This window comes from Phascolarctos cinereus, unplaced genomic scaffold (assembly GCF_003287225.1).
Source record: "Phascolarctos cinereus isolate Bilbo 61053 unplaced genomic scaffold, phaCin_HiC Scaffold_4;HRSCAF=312, whole genome shotgun sequence".
Taxonomy (NCBI): Eukaryota; Metazoa; Chordata; class Mammalia; order Diprotodontia; family Phascolarctidae; genus Phascolarctos; species Phascolarctos cinereus.
In genome coordinates this window covers 8,666,381-8,689,750 of record NW_027555847.1, presented here as the reverse complement: position 1 = coordinate 8,689,750, position 23,370 = coordinate 8,666,381, and positions in this window count along the sequence as shown.

The window sequence follows — 23,370 nt, the reverse complement described above, 5'->3', positions numbered from 1 at the left end:
GTATGTGACCAAAAGGACAGCCTGCATGCTCCAACAACAAGCCTTCAGTAAGAACCTACTAAGTGTCAGATGCCCTAATCAGCACTGGGGATACAAAGGCAAAAATGAAACAGTCCCTGCCCTCGAGGAGCTTACATTCCGCTGAAGAGGAATACAGCAGGTACATAGATAAGTGCATATAAAGTGATTTCAAGAGGGGGTGGGCCCAAAATGCTGCATTGGGTGGGTAGGGTCCCAGAAAGGCCACTGAGAGGCTGAATCATAAAGAGGTAGGGATTCTAAGAAGTCCAGGTGAGGAGGGAGTGCTTTCCAGTCAATGGCGAGGCCCTGCTGGAAGGCAGAGTGGGTGAGAAGATTCAAAATGAGTTTAGAAAAGTAGGCTAGCTCATAATGGAAAATGTTCTCCATGTCCAGAGAAAGAACTATGGAGTCCGAATGCAGATCGAAGCATATTATTTTTACTTTTTTTGTTTGTTTTTTGCAGCTTTTCCCTTTTGTTCTGTTTCTTCTTTTACAATATGACTAATATGGGAAAATATGTTTTCCATGATTCTATGTGTATAACCTACATCAGATTGCTTGTGTGAGAGATGATCTCTCAGAGGTGAAGCCTCCTCAGGGGATCAATGGTTCTTGTTAAGAGTTCTTGGTTGTTGCTTTCAAAACCCTCCTGGCTCAGTCCCTGTATTTAAATGCTTGGCAGAAAGAATAGCCCTGCCCCCAACCTGAACTGCTTGCCCCTGAAAAGCTTCCTGCCTTTTCTTGTCTCTGGGATAAGGAGAAGGGGGTTAGGGAGGGGAAATTGCAGTAAGTTTCAATTTCCTATAGGAATTTGGCCCTAAACCCCCTCCTGATTGCCACACCACTGTCACATCAGCATTAGGTTTACTCAATAAGGACATGTATGTTTGGATTAGCTATACCCTGTTTCCTTGTTCTTTGTCTTTGAATTTTTGCACCTAAGAATGTAAGCAGCCTCCCAGCCAATGGAAGTAAGGGATAGTGGTGGGTGGAGGTTAGTTTGCCCTAGGGTATATGATCTCATTTTGTTTTCTGTGCCTCTCCTCTCTCCTCCTGGAAGTGTAACCAGAGGAGCAGATGCCCCTTCTCCAGAGACTGTAATAAAAAGTAACTTTTGCTTCCACCTTGAGAAGTCTCTGGGTTTAATTAAGTTAGGGTCACTGTACCACACACTTGCCATCTTGGGGAGGGGGAAGGGAAAGGAGGGGAGGAGAAAAACTTGTAACCCAAAATCTTATAAAAATGAATGTTGAAAACTGTCTTTACATGTAATTGGAGAAAATAAAATAGTGTTTTTAAAATAAATACATTTAAATAAATATTTTTTTATAAACTTTTAAGTAGGCTACAACCAGATTTTATAAACATCCAAATGCCAGACAGAGTTGGTGGTTTGTCCTAAAGGCAATAGGGGACCAGTGAAGGCTCTTGAGCAGGGGAATAGTACTCCCCAGACCAGGCACCCTATCAGTGTCCTTGCAATGTAAAGAGACCTAGAGAAGGGACATTGGGAGGACACCTGTGGAGGATTTGTGAGGGGACCTGGACAAAGGTCTTCAGACAGGGGAAGAGGCCTGGGTTCTGAAGCCAGTTTCAAAGGGCTCTCAGAGCTGATGGTTCAGTTTTCAGAGTGAGCATTTCCACTTCAGAATTTGACAAGTTCTACAAACCAGGGCTTGATTTATTTTGCTGGCTGTCCAAACTTAAGAAAGCAACAGAGAAAATGTTACTAATGCAGAGTCAACTTAAAGTGTATATATCTTGCACAATTTTTGTTGTGTGCCCCCCCATGAGCCTGTTGTTAAACATTTACTAGTGCACCCCTGATGAGAAGGCAGAGATGTGTGATGACCTTTGTCAGCTCCAACCATTGAAGGGAGTGGCCCACATCAGTGGGAAGGTGAGAGGTTCTCTAGTTATCCATTTTCCCCTTCAAAATAGATAATTGTTTGTACTTCTTTATCTGGGAAAGTTTAGGCACCGTTCTGTTTAAACATTTACTGCAAAGACAATCCCAACTCCCATCTGCTCCCTTCACCCGCCCTTGTTAACATGTAACAAGCCTGCTTTCCACACCCAAGACCCAACCCAGCTCCCTTCTGTGGCAATGGGAGCTATTTTTCTAGTCGGCTGAGAACAGGTTTGATAACTCTTCCTTAAATACCAGGATCTTAAGGAGGAAGCAAAATCTTCAAGCCTGGGCCCTGGCCATGTCAGCCTTCTCTGCTCCTGCTTCAGTGAAGCCAAGTTACCTGGGGCCACAAACTGTGGCTTTCTGACCTCCACTGACCCTGGCCACAGGACAGCAAAGTGATTGATTCCCTGCCCCCCCCACAAGTCCACCCCATCTTGATTCTGTCCTCACTTTCCTCCTCTACCTTGACCCATTCTCCCCCCTCTGTTCTCCTGTCTCTCTCCTCTCCTCTCCTTCCACTCTCTATTCTCTGTCTCTCTCTTTCCCCCCCCTCTCTGTGTCTCTGTCTCTCTCTCTTTCACACACACACACACCCCATCACATCATCATACCATTCTGGTCAATCTCCCTTGGAAACACTTGTTTTATCAACATCCTTCCCTACTAGAAGAACCCAGAACCAAACACAATACTGTAGATGTATTCAGACCAGGACTACATATAAGAGGACCATCACCTGCCTCATCAGGGACTCTAAACCTCTTTTCACAAGGCCTCAATGCACTGCTGACATGATCTTGTGGTCCACTCAGTTCCCTAGATCTTTTTCACATTAAGTGTTAGTTAACCGGGCTTCCCTCTTTCCTACTTGCACAATTCATTTTTTTAAGTCTTTCTATGCATCTGGCACCTAGCACCATGCTTTGCACATCACAGGCTCTTAAGCACAGTCTGCAGGAGTGAAATCAATTCCCTCTAGAATTTCATCTTGTTGGGCGGGTCCCATCTTTTATATCCCAATAACACCTTCTTGGATCCTGGTCTTCTCTAACATGCTAGCTATTGTTTGTAGGCTCCTGGCAGCATATGTAAATACCCTAAGCATGACAGCGGCAGCTTTGCCTTCATCCAGGTCATGGATTCTTCATTATCCCCTTCTTCCCACCGGCCAAGGTCCCACCCTCAACCTTCTCTCCTCCCTCTCTCCTGGGTGATCTGGTCTGAATCATCACCTAGGTGCAGATGGGTGACTTCTGGTCCCCTCTCCAACTGCCTGCTGGACGTGACCTAAGGAGGTCTCACTGGCCCCTCGAGCCCCTCGTGGCCAAAGCCTGACCTGGCACGTGGCTCCCTTAGCCTGCTCCTCCTCTCAGCCGCCCTGCTTCTGCTCCTGGACACGCCTCTCCCCAGCCCCTCAGCCTTCAAACCCCGGACCGACGTTATGTTTAACTCTCTCCATTCCCCAGCTGGTGTCGAAGTCCTAGCAAGCCCTCTCCACTCACGCTGCCTGCGATGCCCCCTCGTTCAAGACCTCTCCCTGGAACATCCTCTAAATGATGCCCTGCCGTGTCCTTCCGCCTTCAGCAGCTCCCCTCTTCCGTTTTTATACAAGAACAAAAGTCATAACTGAGGGGTCCAAACTACTCAGATGGATAGCCAAAGCGAATGGGGGAGAACTGCAATCACGGCCAGCTCTCTCAGCATGAGCCTCTCCTCTCTCTGGTCATCCTAGTCCACGGGTCTGGCCACGTTAGAAACACCCTTCTCTAATCACAAGGGCCAGGCCCTCTTTCTGTCTCCCCTTGCCCATGCCTCCCTCCCGAACGGATTCTTTGCTCTTCTCCCCGGAGTCCCCCATGCTCTGACTCCTCAGAGTCAGAACTTTGTCGTCTGATGCTCCGTCTCCTATTTCCTCCTTGCGCGGGGCCTCTGCCCAAGCTTTTCGCTTTTCCTCTATGCCGTCCTTCTGCAGGTGGCTCTCCCCATCTGTCTGTCCAAACTCGAGCTCTCTTCTGGATGCATTCGCAGCTGCTTGTGGATCCTGAAGGCACCCCCGAGTCACGTCCAAAGCAGAGTTCTTCTTCACCGGCTCCCGACTTGCCTGTTTTGTTTGTAATCTTGCCGTGATCCCTGACTCTTCCTTCTCACTCAACCCCAGGATCCAACAGTTGTCAAGTCTTGTGGTGACTTCCTGTCCCTGATCTTGTCTCACCATACCGCCACCTTGGTTCAGATCCTCAGGAGCTCATGTCTGGACATTGGTCTCCCTGATTCCAATGTGTCTACCACACAGCTTCCTAAGGCCCAGATCCCTCCATTTACTCTTCGGCTCTAAAGTCCTTCCTTATGTCTAGAGGATATACTGCATTGTTATAGCATGCACACCTTCCATAATCTGGCTTCCCCTCCCTTCCCACCTAATTTCGCATTCATCTCCTCCCTCAGCTCTCTATTCTGGGGGAGCTGGGCTAGGGGTTGTAGAACATGCAAGCTCAAGATTCCACCCCCAGCACGGCCCATTCACACGAGCGGCTCCTCTCCCCGGGCAGGCACATTCCCCTCATCTCTGCTTTTCAGAACCTGTGTCTTCCTTCAAAGCACGGCTCAGCGATGGGGCGGTCCCTGCGCCTTCCATCCATGACTGTTCTCTCCCTGCTTCTTTTCATCGCCTCTAATTGTGTGAGAATTTAAGCTCCACGTGGGCAGGAGCTGTTTCCTCTGTTTCTGAGTCGCTCTAACTCCTAACATGGCGGAGTTTTTGAATCAATCTTTGTTCATTTATTTAACTGAAAATCGCTTCCCTGCCCAAAGCCTTCAACTGCTCTTTATTGCCCGAAGATTGAGGGACAGACTCCTTACTCTGCCCCTGGTTACTCACCTTCAGGAAATATCTGCTCCGGACAAACCGGCTACGTTGGCGGATCTCCTCCTGCCCCTCCCACCACTGTTCATTCGATGCAGGCCACGCATTCCAGATACTAGGAACAAAGGCCCCAAGGTTTGCAAAGCACTTCACCTGGATTATTTCGTTTTATGTTCCTGCAGCCCTGGGAGGTAGGTGCTATTCTTAGCCTCGTTTTTCAGATAAGGAAACCGAGGCTCAGAGCAGGTTACATGACTTATACAGGGCCGCACAACTGGTGTCTGAAACCATCTACAAGTCCAGGTCTTTCTGACTCCAAAGCCTCCTCTCTCCAGTGCAGCCCCTTCAGGAAGCCTTCCCAGGACTCCCAACCCCTTCCTCAAACGTTCCCAGGACACTCTGTCTGGATCCACATCAGTCACTGTCACATTCTTCCTCCCATTAAGCTTACTTATGTTCACATTCACATGTAAACCATGAGCTCCTTGAGAACAGAGGCTGTATCATTTTTTCATTTTTGCATGCTGCACATAGTAGGGGCTTAGTGGGATCGCAGGCTCATAAGCCCATAGATTCGGAGCTTAAAATCGTCCCAGTCCAGCCCATTCATTTTACAGATGAGGAAACTGAGTCCTACAGAAGCTAGGTAACTTGTCCAAGGTCACATAGGTAGTACATGACAGAGACAGGATTCAAATCCAGGTCCTGATAAATATCTGTTGGATTAAATTGAAGCCTGAAATACCAGGAAATAAAATTAAGCATAATAAAAATAAACAAATCTTTAAAATATCAATGAGGTGAGTCATAAGATCTAGAAGGGACTTCAGAGGTCATCTGGAGGTCTACACTCCTCCTTTTACAGATGAGGAAACTGAGGTTCATGGCGGCTTAGTGATTTGTCCAAAATTACATAGATAGCAAGCGCCAGAGAAGAGAATTGACCCCAGATCCAATGACCCCAGAGGCACTTATTCATCTGAGTCCAACTCCCTTATCTTCCCAAAGAGGAAATGGAGGCCCAGAGAATGAAAGTAACTTGTCCAAGAAAGTAATGCCTCATTTTCTTTATCGGTCATGGTTGGGTGACACCAACGCTTATTAGACTCCTACTGTATGCCAGCTTACTGTTCTAAGAGCTAGGGATACTGACAGGGGCAGAAGCCAGGCCCTCCCTGCCCTCAAAGGGCTTAGAGGCACTGTAGCAGAGGTGAGTCCTTTGCTGTCCACTCCAATTTGAATGCAGAGGCGTGTGGAAGCACGTGAATGGTAAAAATCCACTTAGAATAATTTTGACATCTAAACCTGGTGAAAAAAATGACAAATGAGATTAGTATCAGGGGACCCAGCCCATTCCTACCTTTAAAGTTCTATCCTTACTGGGTATTACTTCAACTAAAGAAACATTTATTAAGTGCCTACTGTAAGCAGTGCAGGATGTGAAGTACTAGAGATATAGAAAAATCCTTTATTCCCTGGCTCTCTTCTCACCTACTTGAGGGCTGCCTGGCACACATGTACCCTGGGAGCCCTCCCCACCAGATGTCAGCACCAGATTAAGCCCATTTCAATTCAATTCAGTTCAAAAAATGAATCTTCCATGTCTCTGATAAAGGCCTCATTTCTAAAATATAGAGAGAACTGAGTCAAATTTATAAGAATAAAAGTCATTCCCCAATTGATAAATGGTCAAAGGATATGAACAGTCAGTTTTCAGAGAAAGATACTAAAACTATCTATAGTCATATGAAAAAATGTTCTCAATCACTATTGATTAGAGAAATGCAAATCAAAGCAACTCTGAGGTACCACGTCACACCTATCAGATTAGCCAACATGACAAAACAGGAAAATTATAAATGTTGGAGAAGATGTGGGAAAATTGGAACAGTAATGCATTGTTGGTAGTGTTGTGAAATGATCCAACCATTTTGGAGAGCAATTTGAAACTATGCCCAAAGGGCTATAAAACTGTGCAAACCCTTTGACCCAGCACTAGCACTTCTAGGTCTGTATCCCAAAGAGATTATAAAAACGGGAAAAGGACCCACATGTACAAAAATATTTATAGAAGCTCTTTTTGTGGTGGCGAAGAATTGGAAATTGAGGGGTGCCCATCAATTGGGGAATGACTGAACAAGTTGTGGTATATGAATGTAATGGAATACTATGGTGCTATGAGAAATGATGAGCAGGCAGACTTCAAAAAAACCTGGAAAGACTTAACACGAACTGATACAGAGTGAAATAAGCAGAACCAGGAGAACATTGTACACAGTAACAGCCACATTGTTTGATGACTGACTTCGATTGACTTGGCTCTTCACAATGCAATGCAAAAATCTAAGACAACTCCAAAAGACTCACAATGGAAATTGTTATCCACATCCGGAGAAGGAGCTATGGAATCTGAATGCAGATGGAAGCATACTATTTGCTCTTCTTTTCCTTTGTTGTTTTGTTTTATTGCTTCATTCTCATAGTTCCTCCCATTAGTTCTAATTGTTCTTTACATTATGACTAATGGGAAAATATGCTTAATATGAATGCATATGCAGGGCCTATATTAGACTGTACACCATCTTGGGGGGATGAGGAGTGGGAGGGGGAGAAAATTAAAAACTCAAAATCTCATGGAAGTGAATGTTACAAGCTAAAAATAAATTCATTATTTAAAAAAAAAAGTCTACCATGTTTCTCTCCTCCTCCCCTCTTCCAATTTTGGAAGGAGACAATTTTACAGATGCAGAAACTGAGGCACAGGGAGGGTAGGGTACGGGACACAAGAGTCAGGGGCCAGATTGGAGCCCACTGGCCAGGGGACCTTTCTCACTCTTTCTAGACCTCTTAAAGACATCACAGAGCCTGGGGACTGACCATCTCTCACTCTTGGCTTCTGACCATGGTTTCACATATGGTAGATGATTTTTTTTTCATCTCTTTCCATTTCCATTCAGATCAGGTCATATCACTTTGAAGCAAGAATTGTGTAGCCTGTTTGGGGAAATGTCATAAATGACAGAGCAAAAGGTCTGCCTTCTGGGAACTTCCACACTGTGGCAGATGGTGGTAACCCTTTTTGTGTAATATCCCTATGGGCAGTCTAATAAAACCTTTAGGTCCTATAGATCTTTTCTCAGAATGATGTATTTTTTTTTCTTTTTCAATAGTATTTTCCCCAATTACACATAAAGACAATTTTTAACATTCTTTTTTTTTTAATTTTGAGCTCCAAATTTATCCCTTTCTCCCTCACCTCCCCCTCCCTGAGACAGTAAACAATTTGATATAGGTTATATAAGTGCAATCATGTAAAACATATTTCTATATCAAAATGATATTTTTAAATAATTTAAGGAAAAGCTCAATTTCAATTCAAGGTTATTAAAAATAAAGCTGCATTGTTTTCCTCATCCAAATTCAAAGCCTTCTACGATTTGACACTATGGTACCACTTTGAGCTTATCTCAGATTTCTCCTCTCCAAGGATGCTACACTCCAGTAAAATGAAGCTACCCTCTGTTTTCTGAACAGGTTTCTGAGATTTTCCTTGTGCTTTTCCCTCCGTGGGGCATGCCCTCTCTCCCCCTCCCGTACCCATTATATGAAGGAGAGCCGAGCTTTCCCCTTCTTTGCTCATTCTCTAAAGTATTCATCATCCGACAGTGTGTGTCAGTCATGCTCTTCATTCATTGTGATTCAATAAGCATTGATTAAACACCTACCTGGTGTCAGGCTCTGTGCTAGGTGAGAAACACCACAATCAGTCCCTGCCCTCCAGGAGCTTATATTCTACTTCATGTATGTATAATATGTAAACCAAAAGGATATGCAAAGTAATATCAGCAATGAGGAGGACCTCACCCTAGCAAGGGAGAGATCAGGGAAGGCTTTCGTCAAGAGGTGGCACATGAGAGGAACCTTGCAGGAGGGCAAGGACTCTGGGAGCAGAAGGTGAGGAGGGAGAGCACAGGGGCTGTTGCAGAATCGCAGAGGTGGGAGACAAAAGGTTCCCTGTGAGACCTTCACAGCAGAAGAGGAGTATGCACGAAGGGATGTGTGGGAGGTTGTAAAGGTAGACTGGAGCCAGATTGTGAAGCACTTAGCTTTCCTCTTCTTAGCACCAATAAGGAGTCGCTGTGGTTTCTTTTGTAGGGGAAGGACATGGTCATATCCTTGCTCTAGGAACATCAGTCTGGCAGCTGTGTGGAGGATGGACGTATTAAGAGCCTACTGCAATTGCCCAAGCAAGAGATGAGGGCCTGAAGGAGGATAGTGGCCTTAAGGGGGAAGGGGGGGAGATGAGAGGGATGTTGTGGGGAGATGATCAGTAGGACTTGGCCATCTGGACATCTGGGCAGGAGGATAAAGGCAAATGAGAGGGAAGTAATGGGGCGGGGGCGGGCAGAGAGTAAACTCTGTTTTGAATATATTGAATTTGAGATTCGGTGTTATACCATCTCTCTACTAGACTGTCAGGCAGAGATAATTTCTTATTTAAATGTTTTCTCTTCCCCAGTGCTCTGCCCAAAAGCTTCCCTGATCTCTCCCTTGCTAGGGTGAGGTCCTCCTCATTGCTGATACTACTTTGCATATCCTTTTGGTTTACATATTATACATACATGAAGTAGAATATAAGCTCCTGGAGGGCAGGGACTGATTGTGGTGTTTCTCACCTAGCACAGAGCCTGACACCAGGTAGGTGTTTAATCAATGCTTATTGAATCACAATGAATGAAGAGCATGACTGACGCACACTGTGGGATGATGAATACTTTAGAGAATGAGCAAAGAAGGGGAAAGCTCGGCTCTCCTTCATATAATGGGTACGGGAGGGGGAGAGAGGGCATGCCCCACGGAGGGAAAAGCACAAGGAAAACCTCAGAAACCTGTTCAGAAACTACATCCCCCTACTCCTCCAAATCTTGACAATTCAGCATTACATCTGGCCCATAGAGTCCAGCTGTACTGAAATTAAAGGAAAAGTGTGAATGGCAGTAGAACAAAATAGGCTCCATTCTCATATTGGGCAATTTCAGTCTTCCAGGCCAGACACCAAAGTTCTATAATTATGACTGATGTGCCCTTCATCTTATTAAGTCATTAAAAAAAAAAGCAATGGAAACAAGGGGGGGAACTGCAATTCCAGAACTGATTCTGACTGGTAAAGAGGAACTGGTTTCTGGGATAGAAATTGAGGAAGCCTGGAGGAGAAGTGAACACCACATCTTAGACCTTGTTTTAGAGAAGGGGAGGAACACCCTAGACTGCTGGAGAGGAAATTTCAATAGGTTCAGGGAAAAGATGGGTAGAATCCCTTGGTCTGAAGTTACTAGGGGGTGAATTCTACTCTCCAGCAAGGATGAGACTCTTCTAAGATTGAAATTCTGAGGATACAAATGGAAACATTGCCAGTAATGAAGAAAGAAAGTGAGGGAGGGGATCAGGGTGTTAGACACTGTGTGTGTGAACAGGTTGATCAAAACCTAAGCTGGACCTGTTCATTAACCAGCTTAGATGTTGATAATCACCTGTATGTGTAAGAACTTGATTAGGGGAGTTCCCTGATCAATATAATCAGCTCATCTCCCTATGCAGGTTGTGAGGATTGGCCCATTCTGTCTCAGTGAGGTTTGACTAGGGATGGATTGGTTGCCACAGTAGTGGAAGGAGCCACCTCTCTGTGCCAATCTGTAAAAGGATTGAATGTAAGGAATTCAGAGAAACATTCGTATGAACTAATGGAAGACTGAACAAGCAGGACCCAAGCAGCCTACACCATGACTTTCATCATGTAAATGCAAAGATCAGTAAAAGGAAGCCCAGCTCTGAGTAATTGAAGAACCAATGAAGGTCCTGGGAAATGTATAATGGAGCCTACGGAAGGCCGCAATACCTTATCAACCAACAAGCATTTATTCAGCTCCTGCCATTGGCCCATCACTGTGTGGGAGGCACTGGAGAGACAGAGCCAAATGTGAGACAGTCCCTGAGCTCAAGGAGTTTTCATTCTAATGGGGAAGACACGTAAATATTACATACAAAACACGGTCAAAGTCATCGCAAGGTCAGACTGAGTCGCTGCGTCAATTGTCTTTGCTTAACTGGTACCACTTGCTGAGTATGTGATAGTGGGGATTTCTTTCACACCGGGGTTGGACTGGTTCACTGCCAGGGTCCCTTCCCATTCTCAAATTCTATGATTCTGTAATTTAGAGGAAGATCCTCAGAAATGATGGCGATGTAAATGAATCTGTATGGAAGACTCAGCTACTTGCCCTTTTCAGCCATGTTTCTGTGGCCAGAGAGAGCTGAGCACAGAGAAGAGAGCAGCAGAAGTCAGAGAAGATCCCCCAGATCTGACCTTCTCTGGCTCTCTGGATCAGAAGTGACCAGAAAGTCACTGAGGTTCTTGGACATGGCCCGGTAATGCTTTGGGGAGCCACATCATGAAGTCTTTTTCTTTGGTATGACCCGCCTCTGCTTCAGGCCAGCTTCAGGCCAGCCCCTCCAAAGCTCTAAGTTCATGGATCTAGTCCAAACCCCTTATTTTTCAGATGAGGAATCTGAGCCACAAAGAGTGTAAGTCGCATAATTTTATTTGGGATTTAGGACTCAACTGGCATGAGGTTCATCTAGTGCCAGGCCCCTGGTGGTTTGCCCAAATGACCCTCCTATGACTCTTTCCATCTCCAATCCCATGATTTTGATTCCCATTCCTGAGCCAAGACCGAAAGGTTGGCTTGATGACTAGGAGCAGATGAAGGTCAGACGGGAGCAAGGAGTTCTCTCAGATCTCTGAAGTATTCTCCAATCTCTTCCTCTCTCAAGGTTCTATAGATAGATCCTGTTCAGTGGGCTGTCATCTCCAAGGAGAAGACTGTGAGCAATGTAAGAAAGGCCAGAGGAGTGAGTGGCCAGCAACAGATGGCACACCACTGACAGAAAGAGCTGGTGGAGCGCTTTACTCAGGATACACTCCCTGCCCTGCAGATTATCCATGTGATTTAAGATTCAGAGAACAGCAAATATGCTCACCTTTTACAAATCAGGTCAGCATATATGTGTCCTATGAATTATAGACAGGTGAGAAGTGAGGGGAATCTCCAAAGAGGAAGTTGTGGGGAAATTTATCCAAGTCTAGTGATGTAAGTGGCCAAAGGCAGATCATTTCTATTTGACACAGAAAGTGGAGGCGTTGATGAAGATGCATGCTGGACCCTGGAAACTCAAACCCCTCTGTAATATTGGAGAAAGAGTCACTTTTCTCTAGGTCAGAGGCTCAAGTTGGAAAAAGTTCTCAGACTGAACACTGGGGATTACATTGAGAAGAGAACAGAGCTAAGTTTGAAAGTTTTGTCCAAACAAATGCACAAAAACAGAGTTCATTTCATTAATAGCAAACTGTAGCCATGTGCTTTTGGTGAACTCTGAATTCACTGAAGCTGGATCAGGGCATGGACCACACTCATCTTTGCCATTTGGGATGCCTTTAGAATATGGGTGGTCTCCTTAGTGTTTTACTCTTTCTGTTGTAGGAACTTATTTTCGTCCCCTGGGCCCTTACTGACTCAAGGACTGGCATGGAGCTCAGAGGGCAGGAGCAGGGGGTTGCATTTCTTTAAACTGTTCAGTGTTCTATCTGCTTTTAATGAGATGCTGGGGTGTGTAACACCCTATGCCCCAAATTTAAGAGGAAAAAGGATGTAGAATCCTTTTGAAATACCATCCCCCCCCCCACTGTCAATGACTTTTCAATGATTCTTCCTTACCCAATAGAGAGCACTTTTCCAGAGGTGTGAAATGCAAGTTATCAAATAACAGAAATCACTGGGGCAGCTAAGTGGCACAGTGGATAGAGTACTGGCCCTGAAGTCAGGAGCACCTGAGTTCAAATCCGGTCTCAGACCAAACACTTGACACTTACCCTGGGCAAGTCACTTAACCCCAACTGCCTTAAAAAAGAAAAAAAAACAAATAACAGAAATCAGGCAGGAAAGGTAGAAAAATGACTACAATAGTAAATATATGACTTTTCATTTTCAGTTTCTGATAATTTCATCCTAGGTGGGGTCAGGAGAGTATGAATTTTCTAGCTAATTTCTTCAGGCCCTGCAGTCAGGAAGACTCATCTTCATGAGTTCAAATCTTGCCTCAAACTTACTAGTTATATGACCCTGAGCAAGTCACTTACTCTGTCTGCCTCAGTTTCTTCAACTGTAAAATGAGGATTATAGCACCTACATCCCAGGGTGGTTGTGAGGATGAAATGAGATATGTGTAAAGCACTTTGCAAACCTTAAAACACTATATAAATGCTAGTGGTTTTGTTGTTATTATCATCATTATCCCCAGCCACCCTTATTAGAAAGACTAAAAAAGAAAAGTAAAGGGGAGGGAAGTTAACTAACTAACACAGAAATCAAAACTGACAATGTTCTTCAGTGTTCCACAGCTATAGCCCTACTGACATATAGCCATGTCAGACTTCTTGGAGCTCTCTCAGGAACTCCTCACGCTCTCACTTGGCTCATCCTCATTATTTTTATTGGGCTCCTTGCTATATGTACTATTCGGGGACAACTTTTTGTGTTTTTTGTCTATTTTTCAGTCCATTGATATTGTTGTAATCATTGTGTGTATTGTTTTTCTGGTTCTGTTTACTTCACTCTGCATCAGTTCTAGTAGTCTTTCTATGCTTCTCTGTATTTTTCATAGTGTTTCTTACAGTGCATTAATATTCCATTACATTCATGGACCACAATTAACTTAAACGTTCCCCAGTTGATGGGATCTACTTTCTTTCCAGTTCTTTCCTACTACAAAAAGTGCTGCTATAAAAGTTTTGATATATTTGGGACCTTTCTTCCAATCTTTGATCTCCTTGGAAATATATGCTTAACGGTGATTTTTCTGGGCCAAAGGATATGGACTTTTTAGTCACTCTGCTAATATAATTTCAAATTGCTTTTCGGAATACTTGTCCTGTGCCTGTTCTATAGCATCTGGGCTCACGACAGCCCTGGTTGGTGGCTTAGAGATGAGGTAAGTAACTGAAGCTGTTCCAGGTCTGCTGGTATCCTGCCCAGAGCCAGGTGAGAATAAGTATGTAAAAAGTTTGACATGAGGCAGAATTAAACCAGTTGATTCCAAGCACATTTATAGATGAAACTGGCAACAATGAGTCAGAAAATGGAGCATATCTATCAGGATTTCTAATAGTGATATGTTTTTCCTTTTAATTTTTAAAAAATTTTCAATGTCTTTTATTTTTATATCACCTTCATTTCTAAATTATTTTCTCCCCCTCCTCGTCCCTTGTAACAAAACACAGACAGAAAAGAAAAATAAAACATTGCAGTAAATCTACCCAACAAATTAATTGACTCAGATAGTGTATGAAATGTTCCCCACCAACAAAGAAGTGAGAGAAGGTGCATTTTCTCAACTCTTGCCCAAGACCAGGTGGTCATTATTGTACACAATGACTGGTTTTTTTAATTGTTCTTTTTTTTGCACACAATAATTGGTTTGGTTTGGTTTTGGTTTTTTGTTGCTATTCTTTCCACATACATGACTAGAATCATTGTATTATTGCTTTTCTGGGTCAATTTATGGCATCATTTTATGTAAGTCTTAGCATGCTTTTCTCTATTTTTCATATTCATAGTTTCTTTCAGCTCAGTGATAATATTTATCTACCACTTCCATTAACCAGTCCTCAGTCAATGGGCAACTACTTTGTTTCCATTTATCTGCTACTGCAAACAGAGCTGGAACACAGTACATTTCCAGACTATCTGATACTAGATAAAAACATAAGACAAATAGATCAATGAAAAAGACTGGGTAATAATGAACTAGAACTAGTTACACATATGAGACTAGGGTTCAATATGTCTAGGCTCATGATTCTGAAAGCATTCATCAATCAACAAAAACTACTGGGAAAACTGGGTAATAATTTGTCAAAAGTGGGAGTAAACCAGCATCTCATACCATATATCACAATATAGTCCAAATCATTCAATAATCTAAATAGTTTAAAAATCATTAACAAAACTAAAGAATGTTATATCTTCCAAATATATATATAGAGAGGGATCACATTCTTAACATGCCATAATTTACAGGGAAGTTGGGTTATATAGAAATAAAATGATCTGAAAATAGTGTTGATATCTTCCCAGCAGTCCCCATGGTCTTCCCTCTTTCTCCTCGTGGCCCGGGAAGGGTGACTGCCTCTTGGTCACCTGCTCTCCTTCCGCTAACCCTAAACAACCCTAAACAACCACTCCCCCAAAAAGGATAGTAATTGCTGCCCACTCTCCCCCAGTCTTCCCAGGACCAGCTTATCTCTGTCCCCTCTCTCCATGCACCAATTCCATGTAGACCTAAAAATATCTTTCCCAGAGGGTGGTGCATTGCTTCCTGAAGAATGACAGGCACCCATGGGATATCTGCCAGGCACTCCAAATGAAATAGTATTTCCTTATAAGAAATCATGAATATAAAGAATTTAAGGAAATATGGGATGAATTTTAGGAAGTGAAAAAACAAACAAACCTAGGCCTCATCATTCCCATTGCCTTTAAATCTTTCCCCTCCCCTAACTTCTTTGTTTCTATTCCTGGCCCTACCATTCTCCTCCCTGACAGCCCAAGTGTGTCATGTCAGACTTCTCAGAGCTCTCTCAGGAACCCCTCATGCCCTCACTTGTCTCATCCTCATGATTTTTGTAAGTCTCTTTGCCACCATTAATACAAGAGTGTAAGCTCCCTGAGAGAAAGGTTGGGGTCATCCCTACCTTCTCATCCCAAGCATCTACATTGGTTCTGCTCATGGCTCGCATCAGCACTAGCAGCAGCACCAGCAATGTCCTGAGGTACAGATGTCAGAAGGAGGAAAGATGGATGGTCCAAAAGAACTCTTAGGAGACAAAGATTGGCCTCCTTAGTAGCAAGAATGTCCTTCTTTTACTCATTAAGACAAAAGGAAAGACATGGGGCATTTTTTTGTTCTTCATTCTAACATCAAAGGCCAAGTAAGAGTCTTCTTAATTACCCCTGGAACCCCAGAATAGAAAGACAGCAAAGAGTGCTGCCACACCATCAGCATAGTCTGAGGAAGAGTACAGGGGACCAGGGTCTGAGGTAAAAGAGCTGCTCCCCTGGCATTAGGGAAAGAAATGGCCAGTTAGGTGAGCCAAGTTATCCCACCTGCTAGGGGGTGTGAATGGCAGCAGTGAAGAGGCTGGAAAATGACGGAACTGAAAAGAAAGACAGCCAAGCAAAGACATTCAACCAGAAAGCCATCTGGGTACTCCAGGCACTGTGCTGGATTCTCTTGAGTTTCCTATTGAAAGGTGAATGGAGACACCCTTTAAAACAAATCCCACCACATTGTCTTTGGTTGTAGGGGATCGAAGGCTAGACTCAGAGGCAGGAAGACCTAGGTTAAAATGATGCTTCAGACACTTGGTAGTTGTGTGACCCTTGACTTATCTGAGCCTCAGTCTCTTCCCTTGTAAAGTTGGGGTAATTATGGTGCCTACCTCGCAGGATTGTCGTGAAGATCAAACTGGATATGTGCAAAGTCCAACCTTAAAGCACTGAAGAAATACCAGCGGCTGTTGTCTTTCCTTTATACAGGTTGGATAGAGTTTGTTTTCTGGGCAGGATCATGGGATCACAGATTTAGAACTAGAAGGACCTTTCAAAGCCATTTTATGTCAGGGAAAACAGGGGCCCATGGGTCCAGTGACTTGGCCAAGGTCACACAGGTGGTAAGGGGCAAAGCCAAGATGTAAGTCTAGGCCTCCTTCCACTGTCACCTTGTGTGTGGATGAATCTTCACAAACCCATTCCTGCTACAGAAAAAAAGAATTCTCCATGCATATTACAAACGTCAGCTTCTTGTCTCAAAGGGTAGAGCTCTGGGAGGTTTCTGCTGCCAATTTTGCATTTATCTAAAACAAATCCAGCGTTTCTTAGTGGCTTGAGTCTCTGCTGAAGAAGGGTCTGTCGTTCAAACCAAACCAAGTCCAAAGTGAGAAACTGTTTTGAAAAGCCCTTTTCTGGACAATGGTGTTAGAAGTATTCTACCAGAAGGGCATCAGAAAAGACTTTTGAAAGCCAAATAAGGAAAAGTAAACAAGGTTTCATATAAGAAGCTCTTTTGGCTCAGAATGTGCTTGGTTTCTGACATCAGAGATCACAAAGCTAGCAAATGGGGAAAACAGCTAAAAAGTCAATGATTCTCATCATGTGACTTTACCAACCTGCAGTTCAGAGGTTCATAGGATTTGGAGCTGAAGTGAACTTAAGTGATGATAAAAATAAAAGGCAGGATTGCATTCAATTCAACTCAATGAATATTTATATAGGGCCTACTATGTGCTAGGCAATGTACTCAGGGCTGGAGATACAAATAAGAAAAAGAAAGACCTTGCCCTCAAGGAGCTTAGAATCTAATGGGGAAAGAGCACACAAAAGAAAAGTTGGGGGTAGGGGTGGAGGAACACCCTAGGGCTTTGGGAAGAGTTGAGCCCTCCAATCAGAGAGAAGAGGAGGTGGAGGGAGGTGGGAAGGAGTCTGAGAACCTAAGGATGAGAGATGATCAGCTTAAGAAGGAGCTTTTTGTCCCAGCAAGTTGAAACCCACCAGAGCTGCAGATGGAAAGTGGGAAGAGCAATGGACTTGGAGTTTCAGGGTCTGAGGGGCGCATTTGGATTCTGCCATCATGGCCCCCGCCAGTCACTTATTCTCATCTGTAAAATGAGGGCCTGGGACCAGCCGATCTCCAAGGGCTCTCACAACTGGAGACCTGAGAGCCCATCCTCTAGTCCAGTCTTCTGACTTTGCAGATGAGGAAGATGAGGGCCTAAGATCATACATGCCCAGAGGTGAGAAGGAGCAGAGCTGGGCTCTGATCCCAATTCCAAGGCTCCTTCCCCTCCACCTCACAGTTCTACCAGACCCTGATAATAATTTTGGTAAGCCATTCAGAAGGCTTGGGAAACCAGGCGGTAGCACCAGTGCCCCAAACCACAGCTTGGGGTGGGGGGGAGCTTTTTTCCCCCTTTTTTTCCCCCTTGTTTACGGAAGAATCTTCAAGGATACAGTCTATGAGTAAAAACAAAGGACCAGACGCATAAACAATCTACCTCAGCTACATCTCCACAGTCTCACAACTGGATGGGAGGTGCAGAGTGGCAGGGCACCAGTGGTGGGCTGAGAAATTATTGCAAAAGGGCCTACAAAGCCCTTTGTTCACCAAGCACTGCCATGTGGATCTTTTAGCTCCGCTCAGATATGCTGCAGGAAGGGCTGGTTTTGTACTGAGACTTTTGTATGACAAATGCTTCATTTGGGAGCAAGAGAAAACGTGTGTGTGTGTGCGCGCGCGCAAGCCTGACAGCACCTTTAAGAATGAGATACAACCTTTTATTTAGCCAAGATGCATCTCCTGGAATAGACTGTTTGAACTGTTCACTCTTCTATTTCATGAACACATCTCTAAGGAGATGTGTGTTTTAATTAGATTAAGGAATACCACTAGGGGGCATATAGGTGGTGTAGTGAACAGACTGCCGAGCCTGCAGTTGGGAAGAGTCGCCTTCCTGGTTTCAAATCTGGCCTCACACACTTACTAACTGTGTGTTTGCCTCAGTTTCCTCATCTGTAAAATGAGCTGGAGAAGGAAATGGCCAACCACTCCAGAATCTCTGCCTAGAAAACCCCAAAGGGGGTCATGGAGAGTCAGACATGACTGAAAAGCAGCTTTCTCGATGCCTGACTTTTCTAGACGTTTTCTCCCATGCCAGAGCAACCTCTTCACTCTGGACACTCATTCTCACCCTAGACTTCACACATTGGAAGTAGTCTCAGCCCCTGAGGCCTCTCCTGTTAGTTGCGTGATTCCTCTCCCTCCATTTTAAGGAGGCCAGCCAGGCCAGCCTTGTCTTCATTCCTCTCTAGGCTGCCCACTTGGTTCTCCAAACTTTCTCTACCATGCCCCTACACCAGGACCTCCACCTCTTCCTTGCCCCCACCTCTTCCCATTTTCATCTCCTTTTATATGCAGTCTCCCCATTAGAATATAGGGACTGATTGGCCTTGGTACAGAGAATTTCCTCACCAGGATGATGAAATCCTAGGTCTAGAACAAAATGGGTGGCAAAGTGCTTTAAGGGCTAGACTGGGAATCAGGAAGACCTGAGTTCAAATCCTGCCTCAGGTACTTCCCAGCTGGGTGACCCTGGGTAAGTCATTTAACCTCTTCCTCTGTTTCCTTCTCTGTAAAATGGAAATGATAATAGCACCTACCTCCCAGGGTTGTTCTGAGGACCAAATGAAATGATATATGTAAAGTGCTTTGTAAACCTTGGAGCAGTATGTAAATGCTAGCTGTTATAATTAATAGTGATAATTGACATTTAGATTGCAAAGCATTTGTACATGCAGTCTCTTTGGAGCTTCCTGTTTGTCCAGTGATCCCCTTATTGTCCACATCACTCAAGGCCTAAAACATAAACAAGGCCCCACTGCCCCGAGCAAGTTCTTCACAGATTCCCAGTAGAAGAGGGATCCCTGCAGATCCATGTTGGTGACATTAAGCCCCAGAGGCCTGGTGCACAGCTAACTCGAAGGAGGAGCCAAGTGGCTGAAGGATGCCCACTGTCCTCTGTGGCCAAGCAGGTGGATGACTAGCCACCCCTGGATCTGTCCATCAGTGCATGTAAAAACCCCCAGTGAATGAGAGGAAGAGAGGGAAGAGTGGGAGACGCTCGACCTCCCAGGCATTTAGGATCTTGATCTCAGGGCCATCCTTGACAGCCTATTCTTCCCCCCCACCCATAACCAATCAGCTTCTGAATCTCATTGACTCCACAGTCTCTCACATCCTGCCCCTTCTCTGTGCTCAGGAATCACTTCTCACCTGCACTATCCCAATAGCCCTTCATTTTCTCCCCGACTCAAGCCCCTCAACTCTTTCATCTGTCCTCCACACAACTGCCAAAATGACTTTCCTAAAGCGCTGCTCTGATCAGCAGCTCCCCATTAGCTCTCGGATCAAATGCAGACTGCTGTTTGCTGTGTGAACGCTCCAGCCAGCCTCTCCAGCCTCCGTATAGACTGTCCATCTTCATGTCTTTACATTCCAGCCAGATGTTTGCCATATAAAGAGTTCCATCTGCCAGGCTGTGAGTCCTCCTCACCTCTGCCTCCTCTCCAAGAGCTTGGTCTTGCTGCTTCCACCCCCACCCCCCAATAAACCTCTGTATTTGCTTTCTATTCCATAGTTCCTCCTCTGTGTACAGACTGTCTTCTCCCGGCACTCATGACAGCAGCAGATGTGGCCATACCTTACTTATCTCCAACTGTCCAGGTGCTTTCTACATCTCAAGTCTAGAAGTAGAAAGAGATGAGCCCAGGGTGAGGAGGGAAGTCAGGAGCCCTTTCCTGCACTCCCTCTGCCTGAAGGCCACCTCCTCCAGGTCCTGACTTATCGGCAGGGGAAAGGGAGGTGCCTTTGATTTCCTTTCTGGCCTTGCTCTTAATGCTCGATCATCAAAGCAGTTTTCACTGGAGTGCCTGTTTTGGCTTTGGTCTTTGGATTTCCAGTGCCCAGTTTAGCACATGGCACACAGAAGGAGCTTAATCAATGCTCATCAATTGATTAGACTTCAGCTGAATTTGGAAGCATCAATTCATCAAAAACATTAAAACTAGTTCTTTTTTTGCTGTCTATTAATTTGTCTTGTTTTACTTTGCAAAGAAGGGAAGGAATAGGCATTTATATAGTACCATATGTGACAGGAACTGTGCTAACTGCTTTATAAATATTATTTTATTTGATCCTCACAACAACCCTGAAAGATAAAGCTGTTATTACCTCAATATTACAGTTAAGGAAACTGAGGTAGGCAGAGGTTAAGTGACTTGTCCAGAGTGCTGAATTTCTGGGCTGGATTTGAACTCAGGTCTTCTTAACTCCAGGCCCAATGCTCTGGGCATTGGGCCACTTTACTGTTGTTTGTAATATGTTTTTTAAAAAGAGAATCAAATACACTATAGATTTGAAAGGAAAAAGAAAGGGAAATGTCTAAATGGGTACAAAGCAATAAGGGAGATTTGTGGGGAAGTTGGGAGCAGGAGTGACTCAGGTTTGCAATCCCAAACTGACTGTTAATAATCACTTCAGTCTATGGAAGCACAGCTAGAAAAGGCTCTTTCTCCATTCCCCAGCCCTTCCCAGGGTTACTCCAGCCTGGATTCTGCAAGATAGAGATTCCTAATCTATTGTATATCATGGAACCCTTGCGGAGCTTGGCAAGACTCCTTCTCTGAGTGCTTTTAAATGAATAAGATAACATTTATTGGATTACAAAGGAAACCAATTATATTGACATTCAGTTTTCAAAAAATCGCTTTTTCAAAAGTTCACAAAACCTAAGTAGAGAACCCTGCAATTTGAGAGTTTTTAAAGGACAAACTGGATCCCAAAGAAACTACTTCTTCAGCCTTTTAAGGATTTTTCTGTTGTCTGTGTCCGAGTTTCAAACTTTGATCACTGAATCCACGGGAATTGAAAAGTTTTGCTACCTTCGGTTTAGTTTTCTTTCTTCTTTTTGCCTTTGCTCCATCCTGTGATTTCCTTATGTTGGAAAACCTTCTTTCCCTATCCAGATCCATTGCTTCTCTTCAACATTTACTCTTACTTTAGAGAGTTGGGCGGGGGGCACTTCCTCATTGCCATCCTTCTCCACCTGGTTCTCTACAGCTGCCCATCTGTTCCATAGGGAACAAAGTCTATTCCTTCTTAAACCTGTTCCTTTCCCAGTCCTTCCATCTTCTTGCATTCATGGGGTCCTTGGCTTTCCAGGCCTTTCCAGTCCTTTCCAGGACTGATTAAACCTTTGTTCACACCCTCCTCTCCCTCCCCCACCTTGCTGGTTGAGGTCTGTGGGGGGTGTGTGTGAAATACTCCATGCTCCCCATTGTTACTTCCAGTCTCACCCTCTACCACTGTCACTCAATTCATAATTATAACCAAATCAAGGTTAGTAACTGTTTTCTATGCACCTCTAGGACACTCTACTTCCTTCCTCAAAGAGTTCAGTGCCCAGTACCCCAACTCCTGCCCTGATGTTAGGAAACTTCATCATACATACTGATACTCCATTGAATAATCTAACCTTCCAGTTCCTAGCCTTACTTATTTCCTCTGCCCTTTTCCTCCTCCCTACCTCAGCCACACACAAAGAGGGTCAGCATACCTTTCATCTTGCAACCACCCCTAAGTGTTAAACTTCCAGGTCTGAGTTCTGGAAATCCTTTGCTCATAATCTGTTGTCATTCCACCCCTCTTTGCCTTGCATCTCCTCCCCATCATGTTCATCTTCACTGAGGGTCCAGGGCTGGAAGGGCCACTAATCCCCTCATCTCTCAGTTCTTTCCAAGGTCATCACCCCTGCACTAGCTCGTCTCCTCCTTTCCTGTCTGACCACCTGGTGAACCAGTTCAGTTCTTTATTGTCCTCTTCTCTTGCACCTACCTACCCCCTTATCCCACCATGGAAGTTGCCCTGCCAAGCCTCAGTCTTGGACTACTCCTACCATCTGCTGTCTTCACTCTTATTCATGTATCACTGAAGAAAGCTGGAGAAAACTCACAAACTAATGACTGGGTCCAGTACAGATTTATGATCCACAAACTCAGCTGGGTCCTCACTGTAGCAAAGCAATCATTTTATATTCCTAATCGATTCACTCTGCCACTCACCACAGCGGCTTTTCCAAATTTTTTCATTCTTCCTCAAACCTCTGATGGTTCTTCTTCCTCCCCATCTTGTCCAATAAAGACATTGCCTTAATCTTCATTGAAAAGTTGAGGCTATTCACCAAGAGTTTCCTCTCTTCCCTTCTAAAACCACATTACTCAGATGTTTTCCACCACTCTCTCCTCCTTCTCTGTCTTACATGAAGACTTGGCCCTTCTTGCAAGGCAAAGCTGTCTACAAGCACAAGTGATCCCATTTCATCCTGTCTTACCAGCAGGTCACTCCCTCTAGCATCCTTACCCTTTCACTTATCTTTAATCTCTCTCTTTCTTCTGGCTGCTTCCCTACTCTCTGTAAACATACCCATATCTCCTCCATCCTCAAAAAAACAACCATCCAACCATCTCTACTAGTTATCATTCTATTTCTCTTCCCTTTCATGACTAAACTCTTCAAGAAGGCCATCTACAATTGTCATCTCTTCTTGTTTTCTTCTCACCTCTCTGCAATTAACTGAAGTCTGGCCCTTGCTCCCATCATTCAACTAACACTGCTTTCCAAAATTGCCATTGCTTTTTTAATTGCCAAATGTGTAGTGCCCTTCCTCAGTCCTCGCCCTTCTTGACCTCTCTGTAACCTTTGGCACTCTCATTCACCCTCTTCTCCTTAACGCTTTTTTCTCCCTAGGTTTTCATGACACTGCTCCCTTCCAGTTTTCCTCCTACCTGTCTAACCAGTTTCTTTTGTTGCATCTTCATCCATTTCATTGGCTTTATTCTGGGCCTCT